Below are 23500 nucleotides of genomic sequence, written 5' to 3' on the forward strand. Positions count from 1 at the left end.
GGGTTGAAATATGACTTTCAAATTAAGTTCTGAATTAATTGATGCTGCCAAAAGGAGTGGTGATATCATACGCAAAAAAGGAGGAGACTCAAAGAATGGCAGAGGCAAATAGAACTTTTGCACATTTTTGTTAATCCATAAGCAGGATCCATATAGACACATGGATCCATACATCTCGATCGAAAAAGAATCGAACGATATATTTTTCAAAACAAACAAAAAGGAAAAGAAAAATGAAACATAAATCATGATCAAATAAGCCCTCTTGGGGCCTTGCTTAAGAATAAGAAAGAGGAAACTTATGGAAATAACATGGAATAAGGTTTGATCCTATTCATGGGGATTCTATAAATACCCCATTCCAAAAATAGAAATTTCAAAATAATTAGGACTTTTTGAAAAATTGGATGCAGTTACTAATTCATGATTTGCCATGTAAATAATGAAAACTTCATTCTCGATTCTATGAAAATTTTGTGAAAGTGTTTCATTTGCTTCTCTTTCATGGAAGTTTCATTTTCCTAGAATGTATCCTAATTTTTGGCCTAATTCTTCTTCTGATTATCGATTCAACCTCTGATCAAAAGGATAGACCTTAGTTCTATTTCATCTATTCAATAAGTTTAGTAATAGGCATAATAACTCTATTGTTCCGATGGAGAGAATAACCTATACTTAGCTTTTCAGGAAATTTTCAAATGAACAATTTCAATGAAATCTTTCAATTTCTTATTTTCTTATGTTCAACTTTATGTATTTCTCTATCCATAGAGTACATTGAATGTACAGAAATAACTTTAACAGAGATTATGTTATTCGTATTAACATCTACTCTAGGAGGAATATTTTTATGTAGCGCTAATGATTTAAAAACTTTGTAGCTTCAGAATATTTCAGTTTATGTTCTTACCTATTGTCTAGATATACCAAGAGAGATGTACGATCTAATGAGGCTACTACAAAAAATTTTACTCATGGGTCGGGCAAGCTCTTCTATTATGGTTTATGGTTTCTCTTGGCTATATGGTTCATCTGAGGGGAGATTGAGCTTCAAGAAATAGTAAATGGTCTTATCAATACACAAATGTATAACTCCTCAGAAATTTTAATTGTGCTTATATCCATCACTATAGGAATTGGGTTCAAGCTTTTCCAAGCCCCTTTTCATCAATGGACTCCTGACGTATATGAAGGAGTGTGGTTCGTTCAACAAATTTCTACCTCTATATCTATTTATGAGATGTTTTGAATTTTTTTTAAACTCCATAGGCATGTAAAAGAGAAATGTTATCCCCACTCAGACCAATACATAACTTTTATCAAAAGTTTATTGTGAACTTTTTGTTTAAATAATAATTAAAGTTAAGTCGGGTCAGGAACAACAAATCTCTTTATGATAAATAGATCCATTTTGCAAGTTCGTTATTATGGGTAGTTCTTATAAAGGATCAGACTAATGACGTATACAATGCTTGAATTATCGATGTAGATACTACATAGTTGGTTCTTCTCCTTCAGAGACTACGAGTGTAATAGGAGCATCCATTGACAAAAGGACCACCCTAAGATGATCATCTCAGGGATATTGAGAATAAATCAAATCAGATGGTTCTATGTCTCAATTTTTCTGACTTGCTCCTACGAAACTATGAAGGATGCCTCAAAAAGTTAAGGATTAGTAATCCTTTTTAGAAATCAAATGGATTCGGTCTTATACATATGCAAGGAAGGTAATCAAAAAAGAAAGAAGATTAGTTCTTCTTTCTTTTAGAACTTAGGAGTCGTGCGAGATGAAAGTCTCATGCACAATTTTGAATGAGAGAAAGAAGTGAGGAATCCTCTTTTCGACTCTGACTCTCCCACTCCAGTCATTGCTTTTTTTCTATTACTTCGAAAGTAGCTGCTTCAACTCTAGCCATGCGAATTTTCGATATTCCTTTTTATTTATCATCAAACGAATATCATCTTTTTCTAGAAATCCTAGCAATTCTTAGCTTGATATTGGGGAATCTCATTGCTATTACTCAAACAAGCATGAAACGTATGCTTCATAATTGTCCATCGGTCAAATCAGATATATAATTATTGGAATAATTGTTGGAGACTAAATGATGGATGTGCAAGCATGATAACTTATATGTTGTTCTATATTTCCATGAATCTAGGAACTTTTGCTTGCATTGTATTATTTAGTCTATCTACCGGAACTGATAACATTCAAGATTATGTAGAATTATACATGAAAGATCCTTTTTTGGCTCTCTCTTCAGCCCTATGTCTCTTATTTTAGGGATCTTGCCCCACTAGTAGTTTTTTTTAAAAAACTCCATCTATTCCGGTGTAGAGGTAAGACTATATTTCTTGGTTTCAATAGGATTACTTATGAGCATTGTTTCCATCTACTATTATCTAAAAGTAATTAATTTTTAATGACAGGATGAAATCAAGAAATATCCCATTACATGCAAAATTATACAAGATCTCCTTTAAGATCAAATAATTACATTGAATTAAGTATGACTGTATGTGTGATAGTGTCTACTATACTAAGAATATCAATGAACTCAATTCTTGCAATTGCTCAGGATACCCTCTTTTAGCTTCTAGGTCTATTTCTTAGTTCAAGATCCCTCTTACTAACTGGAATAAAAAATTAGTAGATTTGTTCCACCCAAAATGGGAATGGGCTAGGGTTATGAACTCATAATCATGGAATCAACTTGATCATCAGATTATAAGTTTATTCTATACCGGACTAGACCGAAATAGGGTTATGTACATTCTTATTATGAGGATGGGCCATTCGAGCATATGTAAATAGATACTATGTACCATATTCACTTCTTTTCTTTCGGGAGCTTCTATTGAATGGAAAAATAGGTTTGATTGTACATCTTTTTGATATATATAAAGGTATACTCCGAATAATTCAAATCAAAGCAATTTGATGTCTGAGCCGGGCCTATATGACATGACCGATCGATATAAATACTCCAACAATCTACCTTTGTCATATATTCTATATATCACATTAGATAGATATCATATTCATGGAATACGATTTACTTTCAAGATGCTTTGATGGTGAAATGGTAGACACGCGAGACTCAAAATCTCGTGTTAAAGAGTGTGGAGGTTCCGACAAAAATGGACAAACCAAACTCCGAAGCTTCTATCGATGAAGATAAAGTAGCCCTCATGGTAAAAAACTTTAGTAAATTTCTTAAATCTAACAAATTTCACAAGTCATTGGCAAAGAAACACCTTCGAAGTAAAAAGAAGATTCAATGCTACAATTGTCAGGAAGAAGGACATATCAAGGATGACTGCTCTAAACTAAAGAAGAATGAGAAAAAAGAAAAAAAGGGCCAAGACGAACGAAATAGAGAAACTTAATTAAAAGCTGTGTGGGATGAATCGTTATTTTTTTAGGCCTATGTCAGACTAGCACTAATGACGAACCATCAGAGGGACCAAAAAAATACCTCAGAAATAAGCATCGACGAAGGGGGAGTGTCAACGGACGGAAGTAGCTATGAAGGAGCGTCAAATCACGAGGTAAGTGAGGTACATTCCCTATCTCCTGAAAAATCATATGAATTTATTAAAATACTTTCTAGAAATATGTACAAATTAGAAAAAAATATATAAAGTTAAAAATTGACTTTAGCAAATGCATGTCAACTAAAAGATTTTGATAAATTAAAATTTGGAAAAAAAAATTTGAAAGAACAATTAGAATCTTTGAAAAATGACTATGCATACTTAAAATCAAATGTTTTATGAAAGTCAAATTTTAGAAATTATAGCTAACTCAATTGGTATATCAGGAACCATATGGGATAAATTAAAAATTCCCTATAAATTATATTCCACCAGAGTTTCCTAATAAATATAATAGTAAAAATCGGGTTCCAAAATCATGTTTAAATTAAATTCTATATTTAATTAATTTACTAGGGTAGAAATTACTTCCCTTAGAAAAATATTTTTCATAAAAATTTTTCTTCAAAATTTTTATAATAATAGAACAACAAATTATTTGTTAAATTAATTTTTTTCAGAATTTTTATTAATAATAAATTTTCTATAAATTAATTATATAAAAATTAATTTTTAATATTAAAATTGTCAAAACCCTAATTTTGAACAATTGATTTTTTTTCTACCCATTTTTATTCGGTTTTACATACTTAGAAAAATTAGAAAAAAATTCTAGATCAAATCTATTTTAATATTTATTTTTCTAAAAATAGGATTCTATAATGAAACAATTTATTTATGTTAAAATAAAAATATTTTTTTATATTTTTTATCAAACTACTTTTGCTTGACTTTTTAAGGACTTTTTTGAAATAGAAAAATATTTTTTAAATTAGTTTTGTCAAAATAGAAAATTAATTAGTAAAATTAGAATATTTTAAAAATTATATTTGAAAAATGTTAAATTACTATTAATTATATTCATCATCGCCTAAAACCTTTTCAACATTTTTCTCTATTTTTTTATTTTTTTTATTTTTTTTATACGATCAAAGGGGAGAGATAAGTTAAGAGGAGATAGGATAATTATAAATTTATCCTTGTACTTATTTATAAGTTTTCTATTATAAAGGTAATTTCCATTTAATTAATCAAATCATTTTATGTTAACTCTAAAAGGAGAGCACAGAACACTAAACCTCAAGGAGCATCTGGACTTTGCTCTCAGGATGTAGCGTAGACGATGGGTGCATGGTATCTCTGACGTAATGATCAGGAGTCGATTCTCAGGAACTGACGATCAGAGGTTTACTCCGCCATGCGTCTATGACCTATGTACCTCCATGAACCTCCCTCCATATTCGTGGGGCCGACACTAGAAGGGCCGCTAAAGTAGTGGATCTATCTTTTTTTTAAAGGAGCACCTGAACTTACCAAATTTAGTATCAATTTATTGTTGATCTAGCCAGAATCATCAAACACTAACTAAAGTTTATTGCTGAATGATAACCCTCAAGGGACACCTAAACGGTAACTAATAAGCGTTAATCCAACGTAAAACAACCTCAGATTTTGCCTAACAGCAATTGGGATGCCAATTAATTTAGGGACTAACTAACTAATGTTTCCTGTGTTGATTTTGTCATCGTGTTTCGATTTATTAGATCTAAATTGCCAATTAAATTAAATTTTTATATTTCATAAAAGTTGTTGATCCCAGGGTAGCTTCTGGAGTATGCAAACTGATCGTCGAGGCTAGTGTTCGACACTATCTCCGTAAACGATATTGCTCCGCTACGGTGCTTAACGGATTGTTGCAATTCGTTCCCAAGATACAACGACGACGAACGTCTCAGAATCGTAGCACTCCGACTTCCGAGACCAGCGAACCTTTTAGTAGACTTCTTGGACTCTTGAATGCACAAGATGAGATGAATGCTTGAGGAAGAGAAGAGAGGATTGAGTGAGTATTCCATCATCTGGAGGGTTCTATTTATACTGTAAGAAGAGGTTGAGTGTCCTTTGGGTGAGTGGATGTGTTCCTTGGGTTGGATCGATCTAGATCATCTATTCTGAAAGGTTGTAACCCTTCACCAAGCCCACTTCAATCTCATCCATCAGATCTGAGGAGTTGTGACCCTCAGATCCCGTTGTCATCGGCCATCGGATCTGGATCCATTGATTCGATGCTTCAGATCAAGTCTCATCCCAGGCTGTCAAATCGTTACTCTTTGCGATCCAACGCTCTAGATCGCATCACAAGCGATCCATCATACCTATTTGATCAACGTTGATCAACGTCCATCATACCTAGAGAGAGCTTCACTTAATGTTCTTGGTTCCATTTCTGACATGAAAGTCATGAAATCTGGCCCGAACGATTTCTCAACTCTAGCCCGTTTGCTACGATGTGGCTCTTCACTTTGATCGTCAATAGTCCTTTTATAACAGCTAAGTTCGGTAACGTCATTTTTGTTTGAACTTCCGTTGTTATCACTTTCAACGTTTCCCTTTTTATTTGGGAATACGTTTTCAAAGAATATCGCATTCCGAGATTCTATGGTTGTTCCCACATGTATATCAGGAATGTCTGATTTGTGAACTAGGAAACGATATGCACTACTATTATGGGCATATCCGACAAATATCGCATCGAACGTTTTAGGTCCGATCTTTACTTGCTTTGGTTTAGGTACTTCGACCTTTGCCAAGCACCCCCACACTTTCAGGTATTTGTACGATGGCTCGCGGCCTTTCCATAGTTCATATGGAGTTTTATCATTTTTCTTATGAGGGATTCTGTTGAGAATGTGATTTGCCGATAATATTGCTTCCCCCCACAAGTTTTGAGGTAAGCCTGAATTTATCAACAAGGCATTCATCATTTCTTTTAGTGTTCGATTTTTACGTTCGGCAACACTGTTTGATTGAGGTGAGTAAGGCGCCGTTGTTTGATGGATAATGCCAGATTCTGTACAAAATTCATCAAACGGTGCACCATATTCTCCACCTCTATCGCTTCGAATTATTTTAATTCGTTTGTCAAGTTGGTTTTAACTTTTATAGGTTCTGAACGCCTCTAGGGCTTCGCCTTTACTTCTTAAAAGAAAGACATAACAGAACTTTGTGCAGTCATCGATAAAAGTAATAAAATATTTTTTACCTCCTCTAGTTTGCACAAATTTCAAGTCACATAGATCACTATGTATTAACTCTAGAGGAGTTGTTGTCCTTTCCACCGAATGAAAAGGTAGTTTCGTCATTTTCGCTTCCACGCACACTTCACATTTGTGTGTTCCGTCAACATTGACGTTTGGTAATAAATTTAATTTGACGAGACGTTTGAGAGTATTATTATTCACACGTCCGAGTCGATCATGTCATAAATTAAAACACTCAACAACATAGCTGGAAGCATTTATTTTATTACCATCAAAATTTCGGAGTACAGGCATTACAACCATTTTGAATAGACCCTTTTCTAGGTATCCCTTTCCTACGAAGACACCATTCTTCGTAAGTACAAAGTTGTCTGACTGGAACACTAGCCTAAATCCGGCCTTGACCAATGCCGCTCCAGAAACTAGGTTCTTACTGATGTCGGGAACATGGAGTACATCAATGAGTGTTAGCTCCTTTCCGGACGTCATCTTCAGAACAACCTTTCCGAATCCAACAATTGGCGACGTCGTGGAATTACCCATATAGAGCTTCCTGCCATTTATCGGAGTATACTTGGAGAACATCGCTTTATCGGAACAGATATGACGAGTTGCTCCAGTATCAATGAACCACTGCTTCGGGTTGGTATCCACCAAGTTGGCTTCAAATACAACCGCAGTGAGATCCAAGTCCTCAAGAGAGGTTGCGACATGATTCGCAACATCCTTCCTTTTGCTTGTGCTTTAGGTAATTCTTGAAATCCTTCCATGACGGAGGGAGCTTCTCAATTACCGCAGCAACTGCGAATGTCTCGTTCAGCTTCATGCCTTCGGCGTCCAGATCATGCAGTATTAATTGCATATCTTGGACTTGAGATGAGACGCTTTTTGAGTCCACCATCTTGAAATCCAGAAACCGACCGACGATGAATTTCTTCAATCCAACATTTTCGGTCTTGTATTTCTTCTCAAGGGATTCCCACAAAGATTTTGTCGTCTCCAGAGAACAATATACGTTATATAACGTGTTGTCCAAGGCGTTGAGTATATAATTGCGGCACAGAAAATCTCCATGAGACCATGCATCGCTAGCAGCCTTACTACCTTCCGTAGCGGCTGGCGTGTCTTCGTGCAAAAACCGTACAAGGTTTAACGTTGTTAGATAAAACAACATCTTCTGCTGCCATCTTTTGAAGTCAGTTCCGGTGAATTTCTCCGGCTTTTCTCCGTGCGGAATGGTTGTCGGAATGGCGGTTCGATTTATTAGATCTAAATTGCCAATTAAATTAAATTTTTATATTTCATAAAAGTTGTTGATCCCAGGGTAGCTTCTGGAGTATGCAAACTGATCGTCGAGGCTAGTGTTCGACACTATCTCCGTAAACGATATTACTCCGCTACGGTGCTTAACGGATTGTTGCAATTCGTTCCCAAGATACAACGACGACAAACGTCTCAGAATCGTAGCACTCCGACTTCCGAGACCAGCGAACCTTTTAGTAGACTTCTTGGACTCTTGAATGCACAAGATGAGATGAATGCTTGAGGAAGAGAAGAGAGGATTGAGTGAGTATTCCATCATCTGGAGGGTTCTATTTATACTGTAAGAAGAGGTTGAGTGTCCTTTGGGTGAGTGGATGTGTTCCTTGGGCTGGATCGATCTAGATCATCTATTCTGAAGGGTTGTAACCCTTCACCAAGCCCACTTCAATCTCATCCATCAGATCTGAGGAGTTGTGACCCTCAGATCCCATTGTCATCGACCATCGGATCTGGATCCATTGATTCGATGCTTCAGATCAAGTCTCATCCCAGGCCGTCAGATCGTTACTCTTTGCGATCCAACGCTCTAGATCGCATCACAAGTGATCCATCATACCTATTTGATCAACGTTGATCAACGGTAGCCATCCATTCCCTAAGTCAACTGTCCAGTCATCTCCCTTTGCCCACGAGGATGCCGCATAGGTACTGCCACGTCAGGTACGAGCCTGACACGACACCCGAGTGCCACGTAGGCACTGCAATATCACATGGAGCATAAATTTAAGCTCCTCAATGCTCCTCGCGAAGTGCGCCTACAAAGCGCCCATTGCGCACGTGGCGGGTGGCGGGCTCACAGGTGCGAGCACCTGCTCGCCCTGGGCTAAGGGGTCACCTGTCCTTTTATTTTTGTGTTAACTCCATTAACACATCTTCATTAATAAGTAGAGAATATACATCGAGAATTTCCGATGTGGGACTATTCTCCCATGCAATTTATTAATGAATAATAAATGTTATTTTGGGCTGACTTTAAACATTAATTTCTCATTCACCCTTAATCGGTTTTGAGCAAATTAATAGTCTAAATCTATCTACGCGAATCGTAGATTTCAATTTTGAAGTCAATTACGACTTTCAACAATTGATGGCTTCCTTCCTCTAAATCGTTTTGGTCCATTTAAGGCCCCAATATCCAACAAAAGTTTGATTTTAATAGAAAATATTGATATTCAAATTTGGAATATATATATATCATTCGATTGGAAGGTCCAAAATATAAGGGGTACATTCAATCAAGAGATTTATTGAATTTCATTAAATTTTAAAAAATTTCATAGAGTTATAAAAGAGTTTCATGGAGTTATATAAACTTTTTAGGCAAACTTTTACAAATATTTATAAACTTTTTAATGAAAATTTATCGATTTTATAATCTAATATTACCATCACATATACAAAAAAAAAAAAATGTACATAGAAATCGACGATCACACAATAATCAAAGTAGCTGATGCTCAGACGAGAGTTGATACTTCCGGTAGTATATTTTAAAAAAATGTAAAGCGCCAAGATTTTTTCTGACGAACCAAAACAATAAAGTCAAACGGTGTAATCCCAATAAATGTTTATCTGTCTGTGAGAGAGAGATTGAAGAAGAGCCGAGGAAATGGAAAGAGAGCACTTGATTAGCAGATAGAGCTCGGATTTAATGGCGGAGGAGGTTGATCTAGGAGCAAGGAAGAAGCAGAACCGTGGAAAAAGAGAAAAAAGAGACAATAAATCTCAAAAATGAATAGATAACTTTTTCTTTTATTGTTTAAAGTTTACCAAGGGTTTAAAATTTGTACCTAAAAAATCTTAAAAGAATCCACGAAAATCTATTGAAAGTTGGATACTAAAAATTTTTTATAGAGTTTTAAAATGTCAAATTTCAATACTACATAACTTTTTAAAACTATATAATAACTTAATTTGGATATCATTAATTTTCTAAGGATTTTATAAAAAATTAGATTGAATATATCTAAACTTTTAAAATACACAAAGTTATTAAAAATAATTAAAAATCTAAGATTATATTGAATGTACCCTTAAATAATTTTGGTTCGAGTTTGAGTTTGCATTCTTAAACTGGAGCCTTGACGCAAAGTCATGCGACTTTGAGACGGCTCAAATTAAAAATACCCCTCGGGTGATTTTCAAGAGGTAGAATAGTTTTCTTGGGTGATTACAGTGGAATAATCTCTCTCTCTCTCTTAGGGTAGATTAAACGGTTTAAGGTGGACGAAATCATCTTTCACATCCCAAATTAAAAATTGCATAAACTAATCCCAATATGATCCGATTCATTAACAATTGTCATTTTATGAAAATTTTGACGTTCAACATCATATTCAAAAAAATAAAAAAACTCTAAAATCTCCAAAACAAAGCACATCAGATGGATAGACTTGACTTCCGTAAGCGTCGAAGCAGCTTGCCTCCTCCGCCTTCAAACCTTCACGGGTGGTGCTTTGCCGTGCGTCACTGACAGCGGAGATGCGGCGCCATGGAGCAGTCCCTGAACGGCCGGCCGTCGCCCAAAGCCGCCAACCGGCGTGGCCCATCCACTTCCTCCCCCTCTTCCTTCCTTTCGACTGTCACCGTGGACGACGAGGAGGAGAAAGACAGCGACGGAGAGGAGCAACGACGAGCCTCCGCCGCGAAGGCGGCGAAGCGCTTGAGCCTTTCGTCGAACGACGGCAACTGAGGGCCCATGTACGGTCGTAGGCAGTCGGAGCAGACGGAACGGATGCCAATGCAGTCGTGGGTGCCGCAGTCGGCCCTGCTGCAAATGGATTTCTCCTCCGTCGGCGCCGCCATGGATTCGGATGGAGAGTAATTGATCGGAGGGAATAAGGGTTATGGACGTATTATATAGAGATCGGGGAGGGGGAAATTAAGAGAGAATTCAAAAAAGTCTATGAAGTAGGATAATCCGTTAAAATATTATATTTGGCGGAGTAATTATGGCAAACTTGTGGAGATAATCTCATTTTTTTAAAGTAAATTATTAAAGGACTAAATCGAGCAAAATAGATATTAAAGTAAATTATTTTACACATCTAATCTCATTTTTTTTTAAAAAAAAAAAGAAGCTAATTTTAACAAATTATTTAATAATCTATATAAAAAACATGGTAAGTTGTATTTGATTACTCGATAAAATAGGTGGATTGGGCTGAGTATTGATTCCACAAAATAATTTTTTGAAAAAAAGAAATTTAAATTTTTTTTTAAAAAATAAATATCGAATGGAGAATCAGGATAATCATGTATGGACGAGCATAATTGAGTGCGACAGTAAATTCTATTAACTTGAATATCTAATTAAATTATATATATTAATTAAATAACTAATTATTATTTTTCTTTCATAATCAATTAAAAAGAAATAAGAAAGATAAAAATAAATCTGATCTTCACCACCATAGAAGTTTAGTATATGGCAAGCCTCTGAGGTAGCCATAAAAGTTGAATGACTCAATAACCTCAAGATAGACTTAGATATGATTTCTGGTTTGTCCAAAGATTATTACAATTTATTATAATAATATTGTTGCAGTAGCAAACTCGAAGAAACCATAAGTCTATAAAGGCAAGTAAACAAAATAGAGCGCAAGTACCACCCAATACGAGAAATCGTATAAATGAGGAGAAGTTGTTGCTGCATAGAATGCATCAGATGATGACCTATAGATCTTTTCACTAAGGTCCTTAAGGCGAGAGCTTTTGATGGACATGTTGAAGGGTTGGGAATCAGATGTATGGCAGCAGATATGACAGCTTAGTCTTTTAGTATAAGTGGGAGATTGTTAGAGTGTATACTAAAAGCCTAGCTTTTGGTATAAACATTTATCTAGAAATAAGAATCACATTGGTCAAATATCTACATTTATGATAAATGTAGTTGTTCAATTAATTTATATTGTAGATAACATGGTGTGTGGTGTCACACACAGAGGATCATGTTATCAGTACCTTATAAATTATAAACAGTAACTCACGACCATAATGGAAAGGAACAAACCATTGGAAGGTCGTAGTGTAATTAGGTATTAGTTTATCTTAACTATATAATTACACTAGTACACTTAGAGTGTATTGAGTAGGACCATTTGAGGTCGTTTCTTTTATACTGGCTTTATAAAGAAACAAAGACCTCGGTTATTATGGAAGTGTGTACTCTTAATCCTAATATAATAACAAGCACATATATTTGATATTTATTTCTTTAATTTATCAATGGGTGAGATTTAGTTCGATAAATCAATAAGCCCGATAAGTTGGGAAATGATATCACTTATAGTGTGTGTTGTTGATTATAGAAGGAAACTGTGTCCTAGAGATACTAGGTTGATAATGTCCTCAAGAGGAGCTCATAAAGATTGTCATGTTAAACCCTGCAGGTGGACTTAGTCCGACATGATAATAAGGATGAGTGGTACTACTCTTGGACTTAGATATTAATTAAATGAGTTGTCAGTAACTCACTTAATTAGTGGACATTCGATATCTTAAACACAGGGAGACTAACACGCTCATAATAAGAAGGAGCCCAAAATGTAATTTGGGATTGGTGCGGTAGTTCAATAATAGTTCTCTAGTGGAATGAATTATTATTGATAAAATTAAGTTGTGTGTTCGGCGCGAACACGGGATGCTTAAGGAGACCAAAACCAATTTCTCCTCTCGGTCCCTATCGTAGCCTCTTATTTATAGAGTACTATACCCACCTATACCCACCTTTATACCCATGTTATAGGGGCCAGCCAAGCTAGCTTGAGGATCAAGCTAGGGCCGGCCAAACCATTGGTTCATGGGTGGCCGGCCCTAGCTTGAACCCAAGCTTAGGTGGCCGGCCCTATTTAATTTAAAAAGAATTTTAATTTTAAAATTTTCTTATGTGAAAGATATAATTTATTGAAGAGATTAAAAATTAAAATATCTCTTTTATAAGTCTCTACAAAAGATTAAAGAAAGAGATTAAATCTCTTTCCTTATTTGTAGATTAGAAAGGATATTTTATTTCTCTTCTTTATAAATTATTCACATGTTGAAAAATTAAAATTATAGAAATTTCTTTTTATAAACCAATCATAAAAGGGATAAAAATTATTGGAGAAATTTTTATAAAATTTCTGGAGACAAATTAGGAAGTTTTAATTAATTAAAACTCTCCTTGTTTTGTTTTTTAAAGTGGCCGGCCATTGTGTTTAAAAGAAGAAAATTGTTTTAATTAAAATAATTTTTCTTTACATGACAAAAGAATTAAGGAAATTTTGTAATTAAATTTCCTAATTTGCCTAGGCCAAGGAATATAAAAGAAGAGGTGAGGGTGCCTTCATGGAACAACCTCTATTATTTTTCCTCCCTCTTTTCCTTGGTGTGGTGGCCGGCCATCCTCTACCTTTCTTCCTCTTTTGTGGTGGCCGAAACTTATCTCTTGCTTGGAGTTCTTGTGGTGGCCGGATACTACTTGGAGAAGAAGAAGAAGAAGGAGAGAAAGCTTGTATCCCTTGGAGTTTGGTTGGTGTTTTGTTCTTCGTCCTTGGTGAAGCTTCTTTGTGATTGGCCGAACCTAGCTAGGAGAAGAAGAAGGTGCTTGGTGGTTTCTCATCTCGGAAGATCGTTGCCACACAACGTCCGAGGTTAGAAGAGGAATACGGTAGAAGATCAAGAGGTTTTTCTACAAGGTATAACTAGTAAATTTTATTTCCGCATCATGCTAGTTATTTATGGAAATAATACCAAATACAAGAGGTTTACGTTCTAGAATTTCGAATATGTTTTTTCGAAGTTGTGTTCTTTTGTTTCTTTCTTTTCCTTGTGATTTGATTGTTCTCTTTGGTTAACCTAAAGTTATTTTAGGAAATTAAATATTAGCTTTCCTTAAAAGGCTTTGTCTAGGCGGTGGTGGTTGTTCCCATATCCAAAAAGGCCATGAGCCTCGCCATGCAGTCCTGGAAGCCAATTTTGGAAATTAATATTTAATGAAATTAATAACCTAGGTGATTTGGATCGAACCTGTTAAGTTCCGCAGGAGATCCAAGTCTAAACCTAAAAGAACAAATAGATTAAACTTTGGATCAAACGTGTTAAGTTCTGCAGACGATCCAAGTTTAATTTAAAAGAACACATGGTAGCTAGGAAAAGGTTCAGACCTTTGTACAAAATTTTTGTACAGTGGAACCATTAGGTTTTCCGAGTAGCAACCAACAATTGGTATCAGAGCTAGGGTTTTGCCTCTGTGTATTTGGTATTAGTTTAATTATGCACATGTCATACATAATTTAAGCAGATTAATATTAGGATGTGCTAACTTTGTGGATGCAGGATCCAACTATTATGGCTTATAGTTATTATGTGTGTGATTGGACCCTTGGACATGTCAAGGGAATTTTGTTGTGTATGCATGATTGTATTATAAAATACAGCAGGAGCTGTATTTAGTTTTATTAGGATTTTATTTTGATCTAGATACATGTACATTCCTTTTATGGAATATAGGATCAAAATGTAAAATTCTATTTATGTCGTGGATCTAATCTTACAAAGCGTGGAACCTTCGAAGGACCAGAGGCACAACTAGGAGCAAGATGGATGCGATAGCTAGACCCGGTAGCGGTGGCCAAATATGGCAGTAACTTGGGATGACAACACACGGAGGACAACTAGAGATAAAAGCCATAATAGTTGAAAATTAGATTTTCTATTTATTGCTTTTATATTGTCTTCTATGTGTGCATGTTGGTTTACATATTTAGTAGGCTAGCATAGTTAAAATTCCTCATTTATAAATAACTAAGTGGGAGAGGGATTTTAAGTAAATCCCATGGTCTCCATTCTTGGTTTGTAAGTGATGCAAACAAGCTTGCGTTGGCTCGAGTGCCTTCCTCCATAACGGATGAGCTTGTTTGTGGATCACTAGAGCATGACTTCCATTTTGGATGACTATAGGAAGTTAATTAAGAGCGTGTGATCTTCCCAACGGAAGGGCATAATCTTATTAATGGACTTAGTGTCAAGTAATGGTATACACTTAGACACATCTAATAGTATCCTCCCCATCGGAGTCACTGCTATTATTTGTGTGACCAAATGAAACCAACTATTAATTTGTCATAAAACTAGGTTGACAAGATAATAAAATTAAAGGGTTAAAACCCCTCTTACAAATGATTGATTTTGTATACGTCCACACTAACGTGGCATACAAAATTAACGGTGTTTGAGATAATTTTATTTGTCATAAAGATACGTTGACAAGATAGTTAATGGGTAAAACCCTCCTTTTACAAATGTTGAATTTGTATACGTCCACACTAACGTGGCATGCAAAATTCATGGTGTTTGAGGTGTTGGTAAATTTAAATAATATTGTTTAGGAATCAATGTTATTTTAAATTCAAAGAGTTTTGACCAAATATTTGATCAAAGACAGATCAACTATTAATTTTATTCGTCATAAAGTAAAGTTGACGAGATAATAAAATTAATGAATAAAATCTCCTCTTCGATTTTGTATACACAAAATTCATGGAGATTTTAAGGAGTTGATCTTGACCAAATGTTTTTGTGATTCTTAGGATGTTTGTCAATCCCTAGTAGTCATACTATAGAAAAAGACTTAGTAGTCCCAATTGTAATGATTGGAAATAGGACTTGGACATTAAGGTAGACTGTCTTCTTAGAACTAAGAACAATTTAGGTGTATTTAATTCATTAGTTGAAACATGTCTAGTGGTGTTATCTACCAGAACCTGGAGTGTAGATACAAGATGCCATTAATCATGTCTGCAATTCATTGCAGGGTTCCAGGAAACCCAACAACTAAATGAAAGGTAAATCACCATCCACATGGGCACTACTGTAAAAGTGGTGTTGCAGTGGGAGATGTTTATCCTTTGATAAGAATAAAATATGGATTTTAAGTAATTGTCTTTACGTACTTAGAAAGAACCTGATTTCAGTTTCTAAACTATTATAGATATTATGTCTATTTTGATAACAAAGTTGTTATCAAGAAAAATAGGAAAGTTATCTATTCTGGTATGATGATTGACAATTTATAATCCAATAAACTTCCACGATGCAACAAATGGAAATTAGTAACACATCTTCTAATTTTAAGAGAAAGCAACCTTCGGAAATGAACCAATTATATCTTTGGCATCTAAAGCTAGGTTATACTTGAGTAGGATTCATTGGTAGCTGATGAACTTTTGGGTTCATTGGTAGTGGAAATCTTTCCAACCTACGAGTCTTACTTGGAAGGAAAATAACCAAGAAGCTTTTAAGTCCAAGGGGTATGGAGTCAAAGATATGTTGAAAACGGTTCATTCTGATTTGTGTGATCCTATGACTATCCAGACAAGAGGTAGTATTGAATATTTTGTCTATTTAATAGACAACTATTCAAGATACAAATAAATTTACTTAATGTACCAAGACTAAGTACTTTGATTAGTTCAAAGAGTACAAGGTTGATACGGAGAAATGTTAAAGTAAAAAGTCACTATGGAAGATCGTAGTGGCAAGTACCTCTTGAGAGATTTTAGGAGTCACTTATCAGAAGTTGGATTTCAATCCCAACTAACTGCATCTGGTACACCCCAACAGAATGGTGTAGTAGAAAGAAGGTAAAGGACTCTTATGGAATAATTAGATAGATGATGAGTTATTCAAAAAATTACCAAATTTGTTTTAAGGATAAACTCTGAAAACGAAAGTGAACATAGTACCTTCCAAGTTAGAACTCTCTACTCATATAGAATTGCTGAATAGGTGAAAACCTATTTTGAAGCATATTCGGATTCGGGTAATCCAGCACATATGTTAAAGAGAGACAATGATAAGTTGGATAGGAGTTCACTTGTTTGTAAGTTATCCTAGATAAACAAAAGTAGGTTTATAGTCTTAAAAATCAGAAGGTCATTGTTAGCATCAATGACTGATTTTTAGAAAAGGACTATATAATGAACCACGTGCTCATAAGTAAATTTGTTCTTAAGGAAATAATAAAGGACATGTCTAACCTAGTACCAACTGTACAAGATGAGATACCACAAGAAAACTGCAACACGTATCACAAATGATACACAATTGCATAAAGTGTCTTGTCATAGTGGGAGGGTTGTTAGGCAACCTAAATAGGTTCATGTTTTGGGAGAGTTTTTGGACTCGATCCCTGAAGGACATAAACCTGATCTCCGGACATATGACGAAGCACTCCAAGATAAATATGCAGCATCTTGGCAAAGAGTAATGAATAATAGAATTAGAATATATGTATTCTAATAAAATCTGGAAGCTTATAGAACCACCAAGTGGTGTAAAAGCCTTTGGGTGTAAAAGGTCTATAATAGGAAAAGAGGGATAGACAGGAAGGTGGAAACTTTCAAAGCAAGGCTTGATGAAAAAGGAAACTTTTTCACTGGTAGCCATGCTTAAGTCTATCCGGATTCTTTTATCTATTTGGCAAGTGGATGTCAAGACAGCATTCCTTAATGGAAGTCTTGAAGAAAGCATCCATATAAAGCAACCAGAAGGGTTCATTGCAAAGGGCTAAGAGCATCTTGTGTAAAGCTCAATCAGTCTATGGACTGAGGCAAAGCTTCAAGGTCTTGGAACATCCGGTTTATCAAAGTAATTCAGACCTATGGATTTATTTAGTAACCGGATAAGTCTTGTGTATACAAAAGGTGTGATGGAAGCGTGGTGGTATTTCTTGTACTATACGTAGATAACATTTTTGGTAGTTGGAAACAATATCAAAATGTTGTCAGAAGTAAGGGTATGGTTGTCCAAACAATTCGATATAAAGGACTTGGGAGAATGTATATATTCTTGAGATCAAAGTAATAAGGGATCGCAAGAAAAGAATATTTTACTTATCCCAAGCTTCATACATCGGAAAAATCCTTGCTCGTTTTAAAGCATGCAAAACTCCAAGAAAGTTTTCTTACCTTTTCAGGATGGAGTAACTTTATCTAAAGATATGTCTCTGTAGACATTAAAGGAGATAAAGGAAATAAAGGCAGTTCTTTATGCTTCGGCTGTCGGAAGCCTAATGAATGCTATGCACGAGATAAGAAATCTGTTTTGCCAAGGGCATAGTTGGCAGATATCAAAATAACTCTGGACAAGGACAGTGGACTGTAGTAAAGCATATATTGAAGTACCTTAGATGCACTAGAGATTATATGCTAGCTTACAAGGCAGTTAATTTGGTCCTTGTGGGTTGTATGGATTTTGACTTCCAATCGGATAGGGACAATAATAAGTCAACCTCGGGGTTTTGTGTTTACTTTAGGAGGTAAAGTCATAACTATGGAAGAGTGATAAGCATAGGTGTTTTTCTGGACTCCACCATAGAAGTTTAGTATATGGCAAGCCTCTGAGGTAGCCATAAAAGCTGAATGACTCAATAACCTCAAGATAGACTTAGATATGATTTCTGGTTTGTCCAAAGATTATTATAATTTATTATAATAATATTGGTGCAGTAGCAAACTCGAAGAAACCATAAGTCTATAAAGGCAAGTAAACAAAATAGAGCGCAAGTACCACCCAATACGAGAAATCGTATAAATGAGGAGAAGTTGTTGCTGCCTAGAATGCATCAGATGATGACCTATAGATCTTTTCACTAAGGTCCTTAAGGCGAGAGCTTTTGATGGACATGTTGAAGGGTTGGGAATCAGATGTATGGCAGCAGATATGGCAGCTTAGTCTTTTAGTATAAGTGGGAGATTGTTAGAGTGTATACTAAAAGCCTAGCTTTTGGTATAAACATTTATCTAGAAATAAGAATCACATTGGTCAAATATCTACATTTATGATAAATGTAGTTGTTCAATTAATTTATATTGTAGATAACATGGTGTGTGGTGTCACACACAGAGGATCATGTTATCAGTACCTTATAAATTATAAACAGTAACTCACGACCATAATGGAAAGGAACAAACCATTGGAAGGTCGTAGTGTAATTAGGTATTAGTTTATCTTAACTATATAATTACACTAGTACACTTAGAGTGTATTGAGTAGGACCATTTGAGGTCGTTTCTTTTATACTGGCTTTATAAAGAAACAAAGACCTCGGTTATTATGGAAGTGTGTACTCTTAATCCTAATATAATAACAAGCACATATATTTGATATTTATTTCTTTAATTTATCAATGGGTGAGATTTAGTTCGATAAATCAATAAGCCCGATAAGTTGGGAAATGATATCACTTATAGTGTGTGTTGTTGATTATAGAAGGAAACTGTGTCCTAGAGATACTAGGTTGATAATGTCCTCAAGAGGAGCTCATAAAGATTGTCATGTTAAACCCTGCAGGTGGACTTAGTCCGACATGATAATAAGGATGAGTGGTACTACTCTTGGACTTAGATATTAATTAAATGAGTTGTCAGTAACTCACTTAATTAGTGGACATTCGATATCTTAAACAGGAGACTAACTCGCTCATAATAAGAAGGAGCCCAAAATGTAATTTGGGATTGGTGCGGTAGTTCAATAATAGTTCTCTAGTGGAATGAATTATTATTGATAAAATTAAGTTGTGTGTTCGGGGCGAACACGGGATGCTTAATTTTATCGGGAGACCAAAACCAATTCCTCCTCTCGGTCCCTATCGTAGCCTCTTATTTATAGAGTACTATACCCACCTATACCCACCTTCATACCCATGTTATAGGGGCCGGCCAAGCTAGCTTGAGGATCAAGCTAGGGCCGGCCAAACCATTGGTTCATGGGTGGCCGGCCCTAGCTTGAACCCAAGCTTAGGTGGCCGGCCCTATTTAATTTAAAAAGAATTTTAATTTTAAAATTTTCTTATGTGAAAGATATAATTTATTGAAGAGATTAAAAATTAAAATATCTCTTTTATAAGTCTCTACAAAAGATTAAAGAAAGAGATTAAATCTCTTTCCTTATTTGTAGATTAGAAAGGATATTTTATTTCTCTTCTTTATAAATTATTCACATGTTGAAAAATTAAAATTATAGAAATTTCTTTTTATAAACCAATCATAAAAGGGATAAAAATTATTGGAGAAATTTTTTATAAAATTTCTGGAGACAAATTAGGAAGTTTTAATTAATTAAAACTCTCCTTGTTTTGTTTTAAAGTGGTCGACCATTGTTTTTAAAAGAAGAAAATTGTTTTAATTAAAATAATTTTTCTTTACATGGCAAAAGAATTAAGGAAATTTTGTAATTAAATTTCCTAATTTGCCTAGGCCAAGGAATATAAAAGAAGAGGTGAGGGTGCCTTCATGGGAACAACCTCTATTATTTTTCCTCCCTCTTTTCCTTGGTGTGGTGGCCGGCCATCCTCTACCTTTCTTCCTCTTTTGTGGTGGCCGAAACTTATCTCTTGCTTGGAGTTCTTGTGGTGGCCGGATACTACTTGGAGAAGAAGAAGAAGAAGAGAAAGCTTGTATCCCTTGGAGTTTGGTTGGTGTTTTGTTCTTCGTCCTTGGTGAAGCTTCTTTGTGATTGGCCGAACCTAGCTAGGAGAAGAAGAAGGTGCTTGGTGGTTTCTCATCTCGGAAGATCGTTGCCCACACAACGTCCGAGGTTAGAAGAGGAATACGGTAGAAGATCAAGAGGTTTTTCTACAAGGTATAACTAGTAAATTTTATTTCCGCATCATGCTAGTTATTTATGGAAATAATACCAAATACAAGAGGTTTACGTTCTAGAATTTCGAATATGTTTTTTCGAAGTTGTGTTCTTTTGTTTCTTTCTTTTCCTTGTGATTTGATTGTTCTCTTTGGTTAACCTAAAGTTATTTTAGGAAATTAAATATTAGCTTTCTATTAAAGGTTTTGTCTAGTCGGTGGTGGTTGCTCCCATATCCAAGAAGGCCATGTGCCTCGCCACGTCGGTACTGGGAACCTTTTATGGAAATTAATATTTAATGGAATTAATAACTTAAGGAGACTTGGGTCGAACGTGTTAAGTTCCGCAGGAGATCCAAGTCAAAACCTAAAAGAACAAATAGATTAAGTTTTGGATCAAACGTGTTAAGTTCCGCAGGCGATCCAAAATTTAATTTAAAAGAACACATGGTAGCTAGGAAAAGGTTCAGACCTTTGTACAAAATTTTTGTACAGTGGAACCTATAGGTTTTCCGAGTAGCAACCAACAGGCACCTCCTTCTCTGTGCACACTAAAGAGAATGCAAAGGGAACATTAAAGCGAGAACTAGAGAGGGGTCCCTGACATAGGCACTCTGATGCTCAAGTTAATACAATAGCCGAATAAAGAATAGAGAAGATGAACAGAAGATGCATATGTACAAATGTGAGCATATCTCACCAATGGAGAAGACCCCCCTCTTTTTTATATCACCACTTCATAACTTCCGTAATAATGAGATGACAAGGAATATTTGCTATTAGAAAAAGTCTGGTAATGGAAGATGTACAATCTAAAAGTTGTACAATCATCCTCCGAGGAATCTTCTATTACATATATGAATAATCTTTTGTAATTTCCACAATAATGATGAAAGCTGTATGGTCACCTTCATAAGAAGATTTCATTACAGGTATGTGTCAGAATATCTGAATATTTCCTGGTAAATAGCTATTATTCTCTTACAGGTTTGTTGTGATTCCCTAACAATGTTACCCCCCGGAGGCAATCCGGCCAGCGCTTTACCCGACTGATTGTATGAGGGAAGATTGACACATGAGAAATAGGGAACTAAGCCCTAGAGGTCCGACAAGTTGTTAGGCCAGTCGGCTATATGTTGTAAATTATATTGTAGGGTTGACCAACTATATACGGAGTGCCTTGGCTCTGTAAGTCCCATCGGATATTATCCCGGCCGGCTGTATACCAGGAGACTGCATTTGCTATGTGCAGGAAGACTGCCTTTGTTGTATGCTGGGAGAATACTTATGAAGGATGGGGAGTCAAGCCCCGTATGCTTGGCTTGTGTTAGGGTTGTTCGGGTTTATTTTGCATATCTTATCATCGAGCAAAGTGATAAATTCTCCCTGTCTGACCGACCCTTGGGGCCACCCGACCGTATTTTGAGGGGCATACGTTAAGCACGACCGACTCCTAGGCTAACTGGCTTCATACTGCTAAAGGTCAAAATGCCAAGTGAGGAGTTGAGCCTTGGTGAAAATAGCTTATTCAGTTATCTATACTCTGATTCTAACTGTTACCTCACCTTGATTTTGACCAACACCTCATCTTGACTTTGACTGTCACATCACTTCTGGGTTTGCTCGTAACATACCACATCACTAGCATCCCTCTTAAGTCTAGTTAAAGGAGGTTTGTGGCCGACTGACTAGACCCAAACCTTATTTTTACCCAATCACCCGATTAGTGATCTGATTGGCTGACTATGCTTCTTTAAGTCCATCAATGTTATAGTCAGTTTTATTTTTCTAGGAAAGACGCATGTCAGACGCTTCATATGCTACGTAATGCACCTATGATACATGGGAGAGAATTTTTTAGCATAATAATTTGGTTGTCTTATCCATCATAAATGTTCATTTATGAGCAAGCGCCACATGTCTCACTATCTCATTCTCTAAAGTGACAATTGAAGCATGCCTTTTCATACAAATTAACTGCCCTCCCTTCTCTTCCGATCCAACGATTACCAATGATCAAGTCATTTTTGTTGGTGTAGTTTTGCACTAACGGTCTAACTCAGGTTTTAATAAATGACAAGTTAAGTTAAGTTTTGTTATGATTTAACAACCTGATTAAGTGTGCAGAAGAAGTCTAGATAGGTCAACGAATCGACCAGATATTTGGCAGGAAATCCAGCTAGGTCGACGAGCCAATCGGATAGCTAGCATGAAGTCCAGGCAGGTTGACGGACTGACCGGATGTCTGAAAAATTAGTAAGTTAAGGTAAGTCACTGGAGGAGAGTGATCAAGTGAGGAAGTATCCCGGTTGAAGGGACAGTAGGCGTCGGTCCAGTTTAGGTCCATTTGGGATCCCTAAGCTAGGACCTTAACTAGTTCCTGGTCCTGGGAGGATAGGAAATAATTACTACTCTTTATTATTATTAAATTGTCCTAATACTTGTTTTGCAGGATATTTTTGACTAGCATTATTTTACAGGGCAAAGAGGAGAAAATTACCTTCAGATGAATAGTGTATGAAGGCGCTTTCAAGCAGTGAAGGCATCTTCGTATTGTTCATAGAAGACGCCTTCCATGTGTTAGGGTCAATTTGTTCTAGAGGGGGGTGAATAGCTCGTCGCGCTCTCGTCGTCTTGCTTCGCGATAATGATATGCAGCGGAATGAACATGAAACAACACTTACAATGCTAACAAAAGGATTTACTTGGTATCCACCTTAAGAAGAGGTGACTAATCCAAGGATCCACACGTGACACACACTCCACTAATGAAAACGCTTCTTCTCGGTAACTACCCTCTTCTTGCTTGACCTTGTTGATGAGAACGCCTCTGGACCAGCTGGAGAGTGCAACATCACTTGTCTTCCACACTTGAGGTCTGGCGAACAGTAGAAGTGGAGAATCGTGTAA

General features: G+C 35.9%; 1 pseudogene; it reads left to right on the forward strand.

Annotated features, from left to right (window-relative positions):
• Positions 1 to 1699: 1699 nt before the first annotated feature.
• Positions 1700 to 2641, forward strand: LOC122023245 (annotated as a pseudogene).
• The last annotated feature ends 20859 nt before the right edge of the window (positions 2642 to 23500 follow it).

The sequence above is a fragment of the Zingiber officinale genome, chromosome 9B, assembly GCF_018446385.1.
Source record: "Zingiber officinale cultivar Zhangliang chromosome 9B, Zo_v1.1, whole genome shotgun sequence".
In the NCBI taxonomy this organism is placed as follows: Eukaryota; Viridiplantae; Streptophyta; class Magnoliopsida; order Zingiberales; family Zingiberaceae; genus Zingiber; species Zingiber officinale.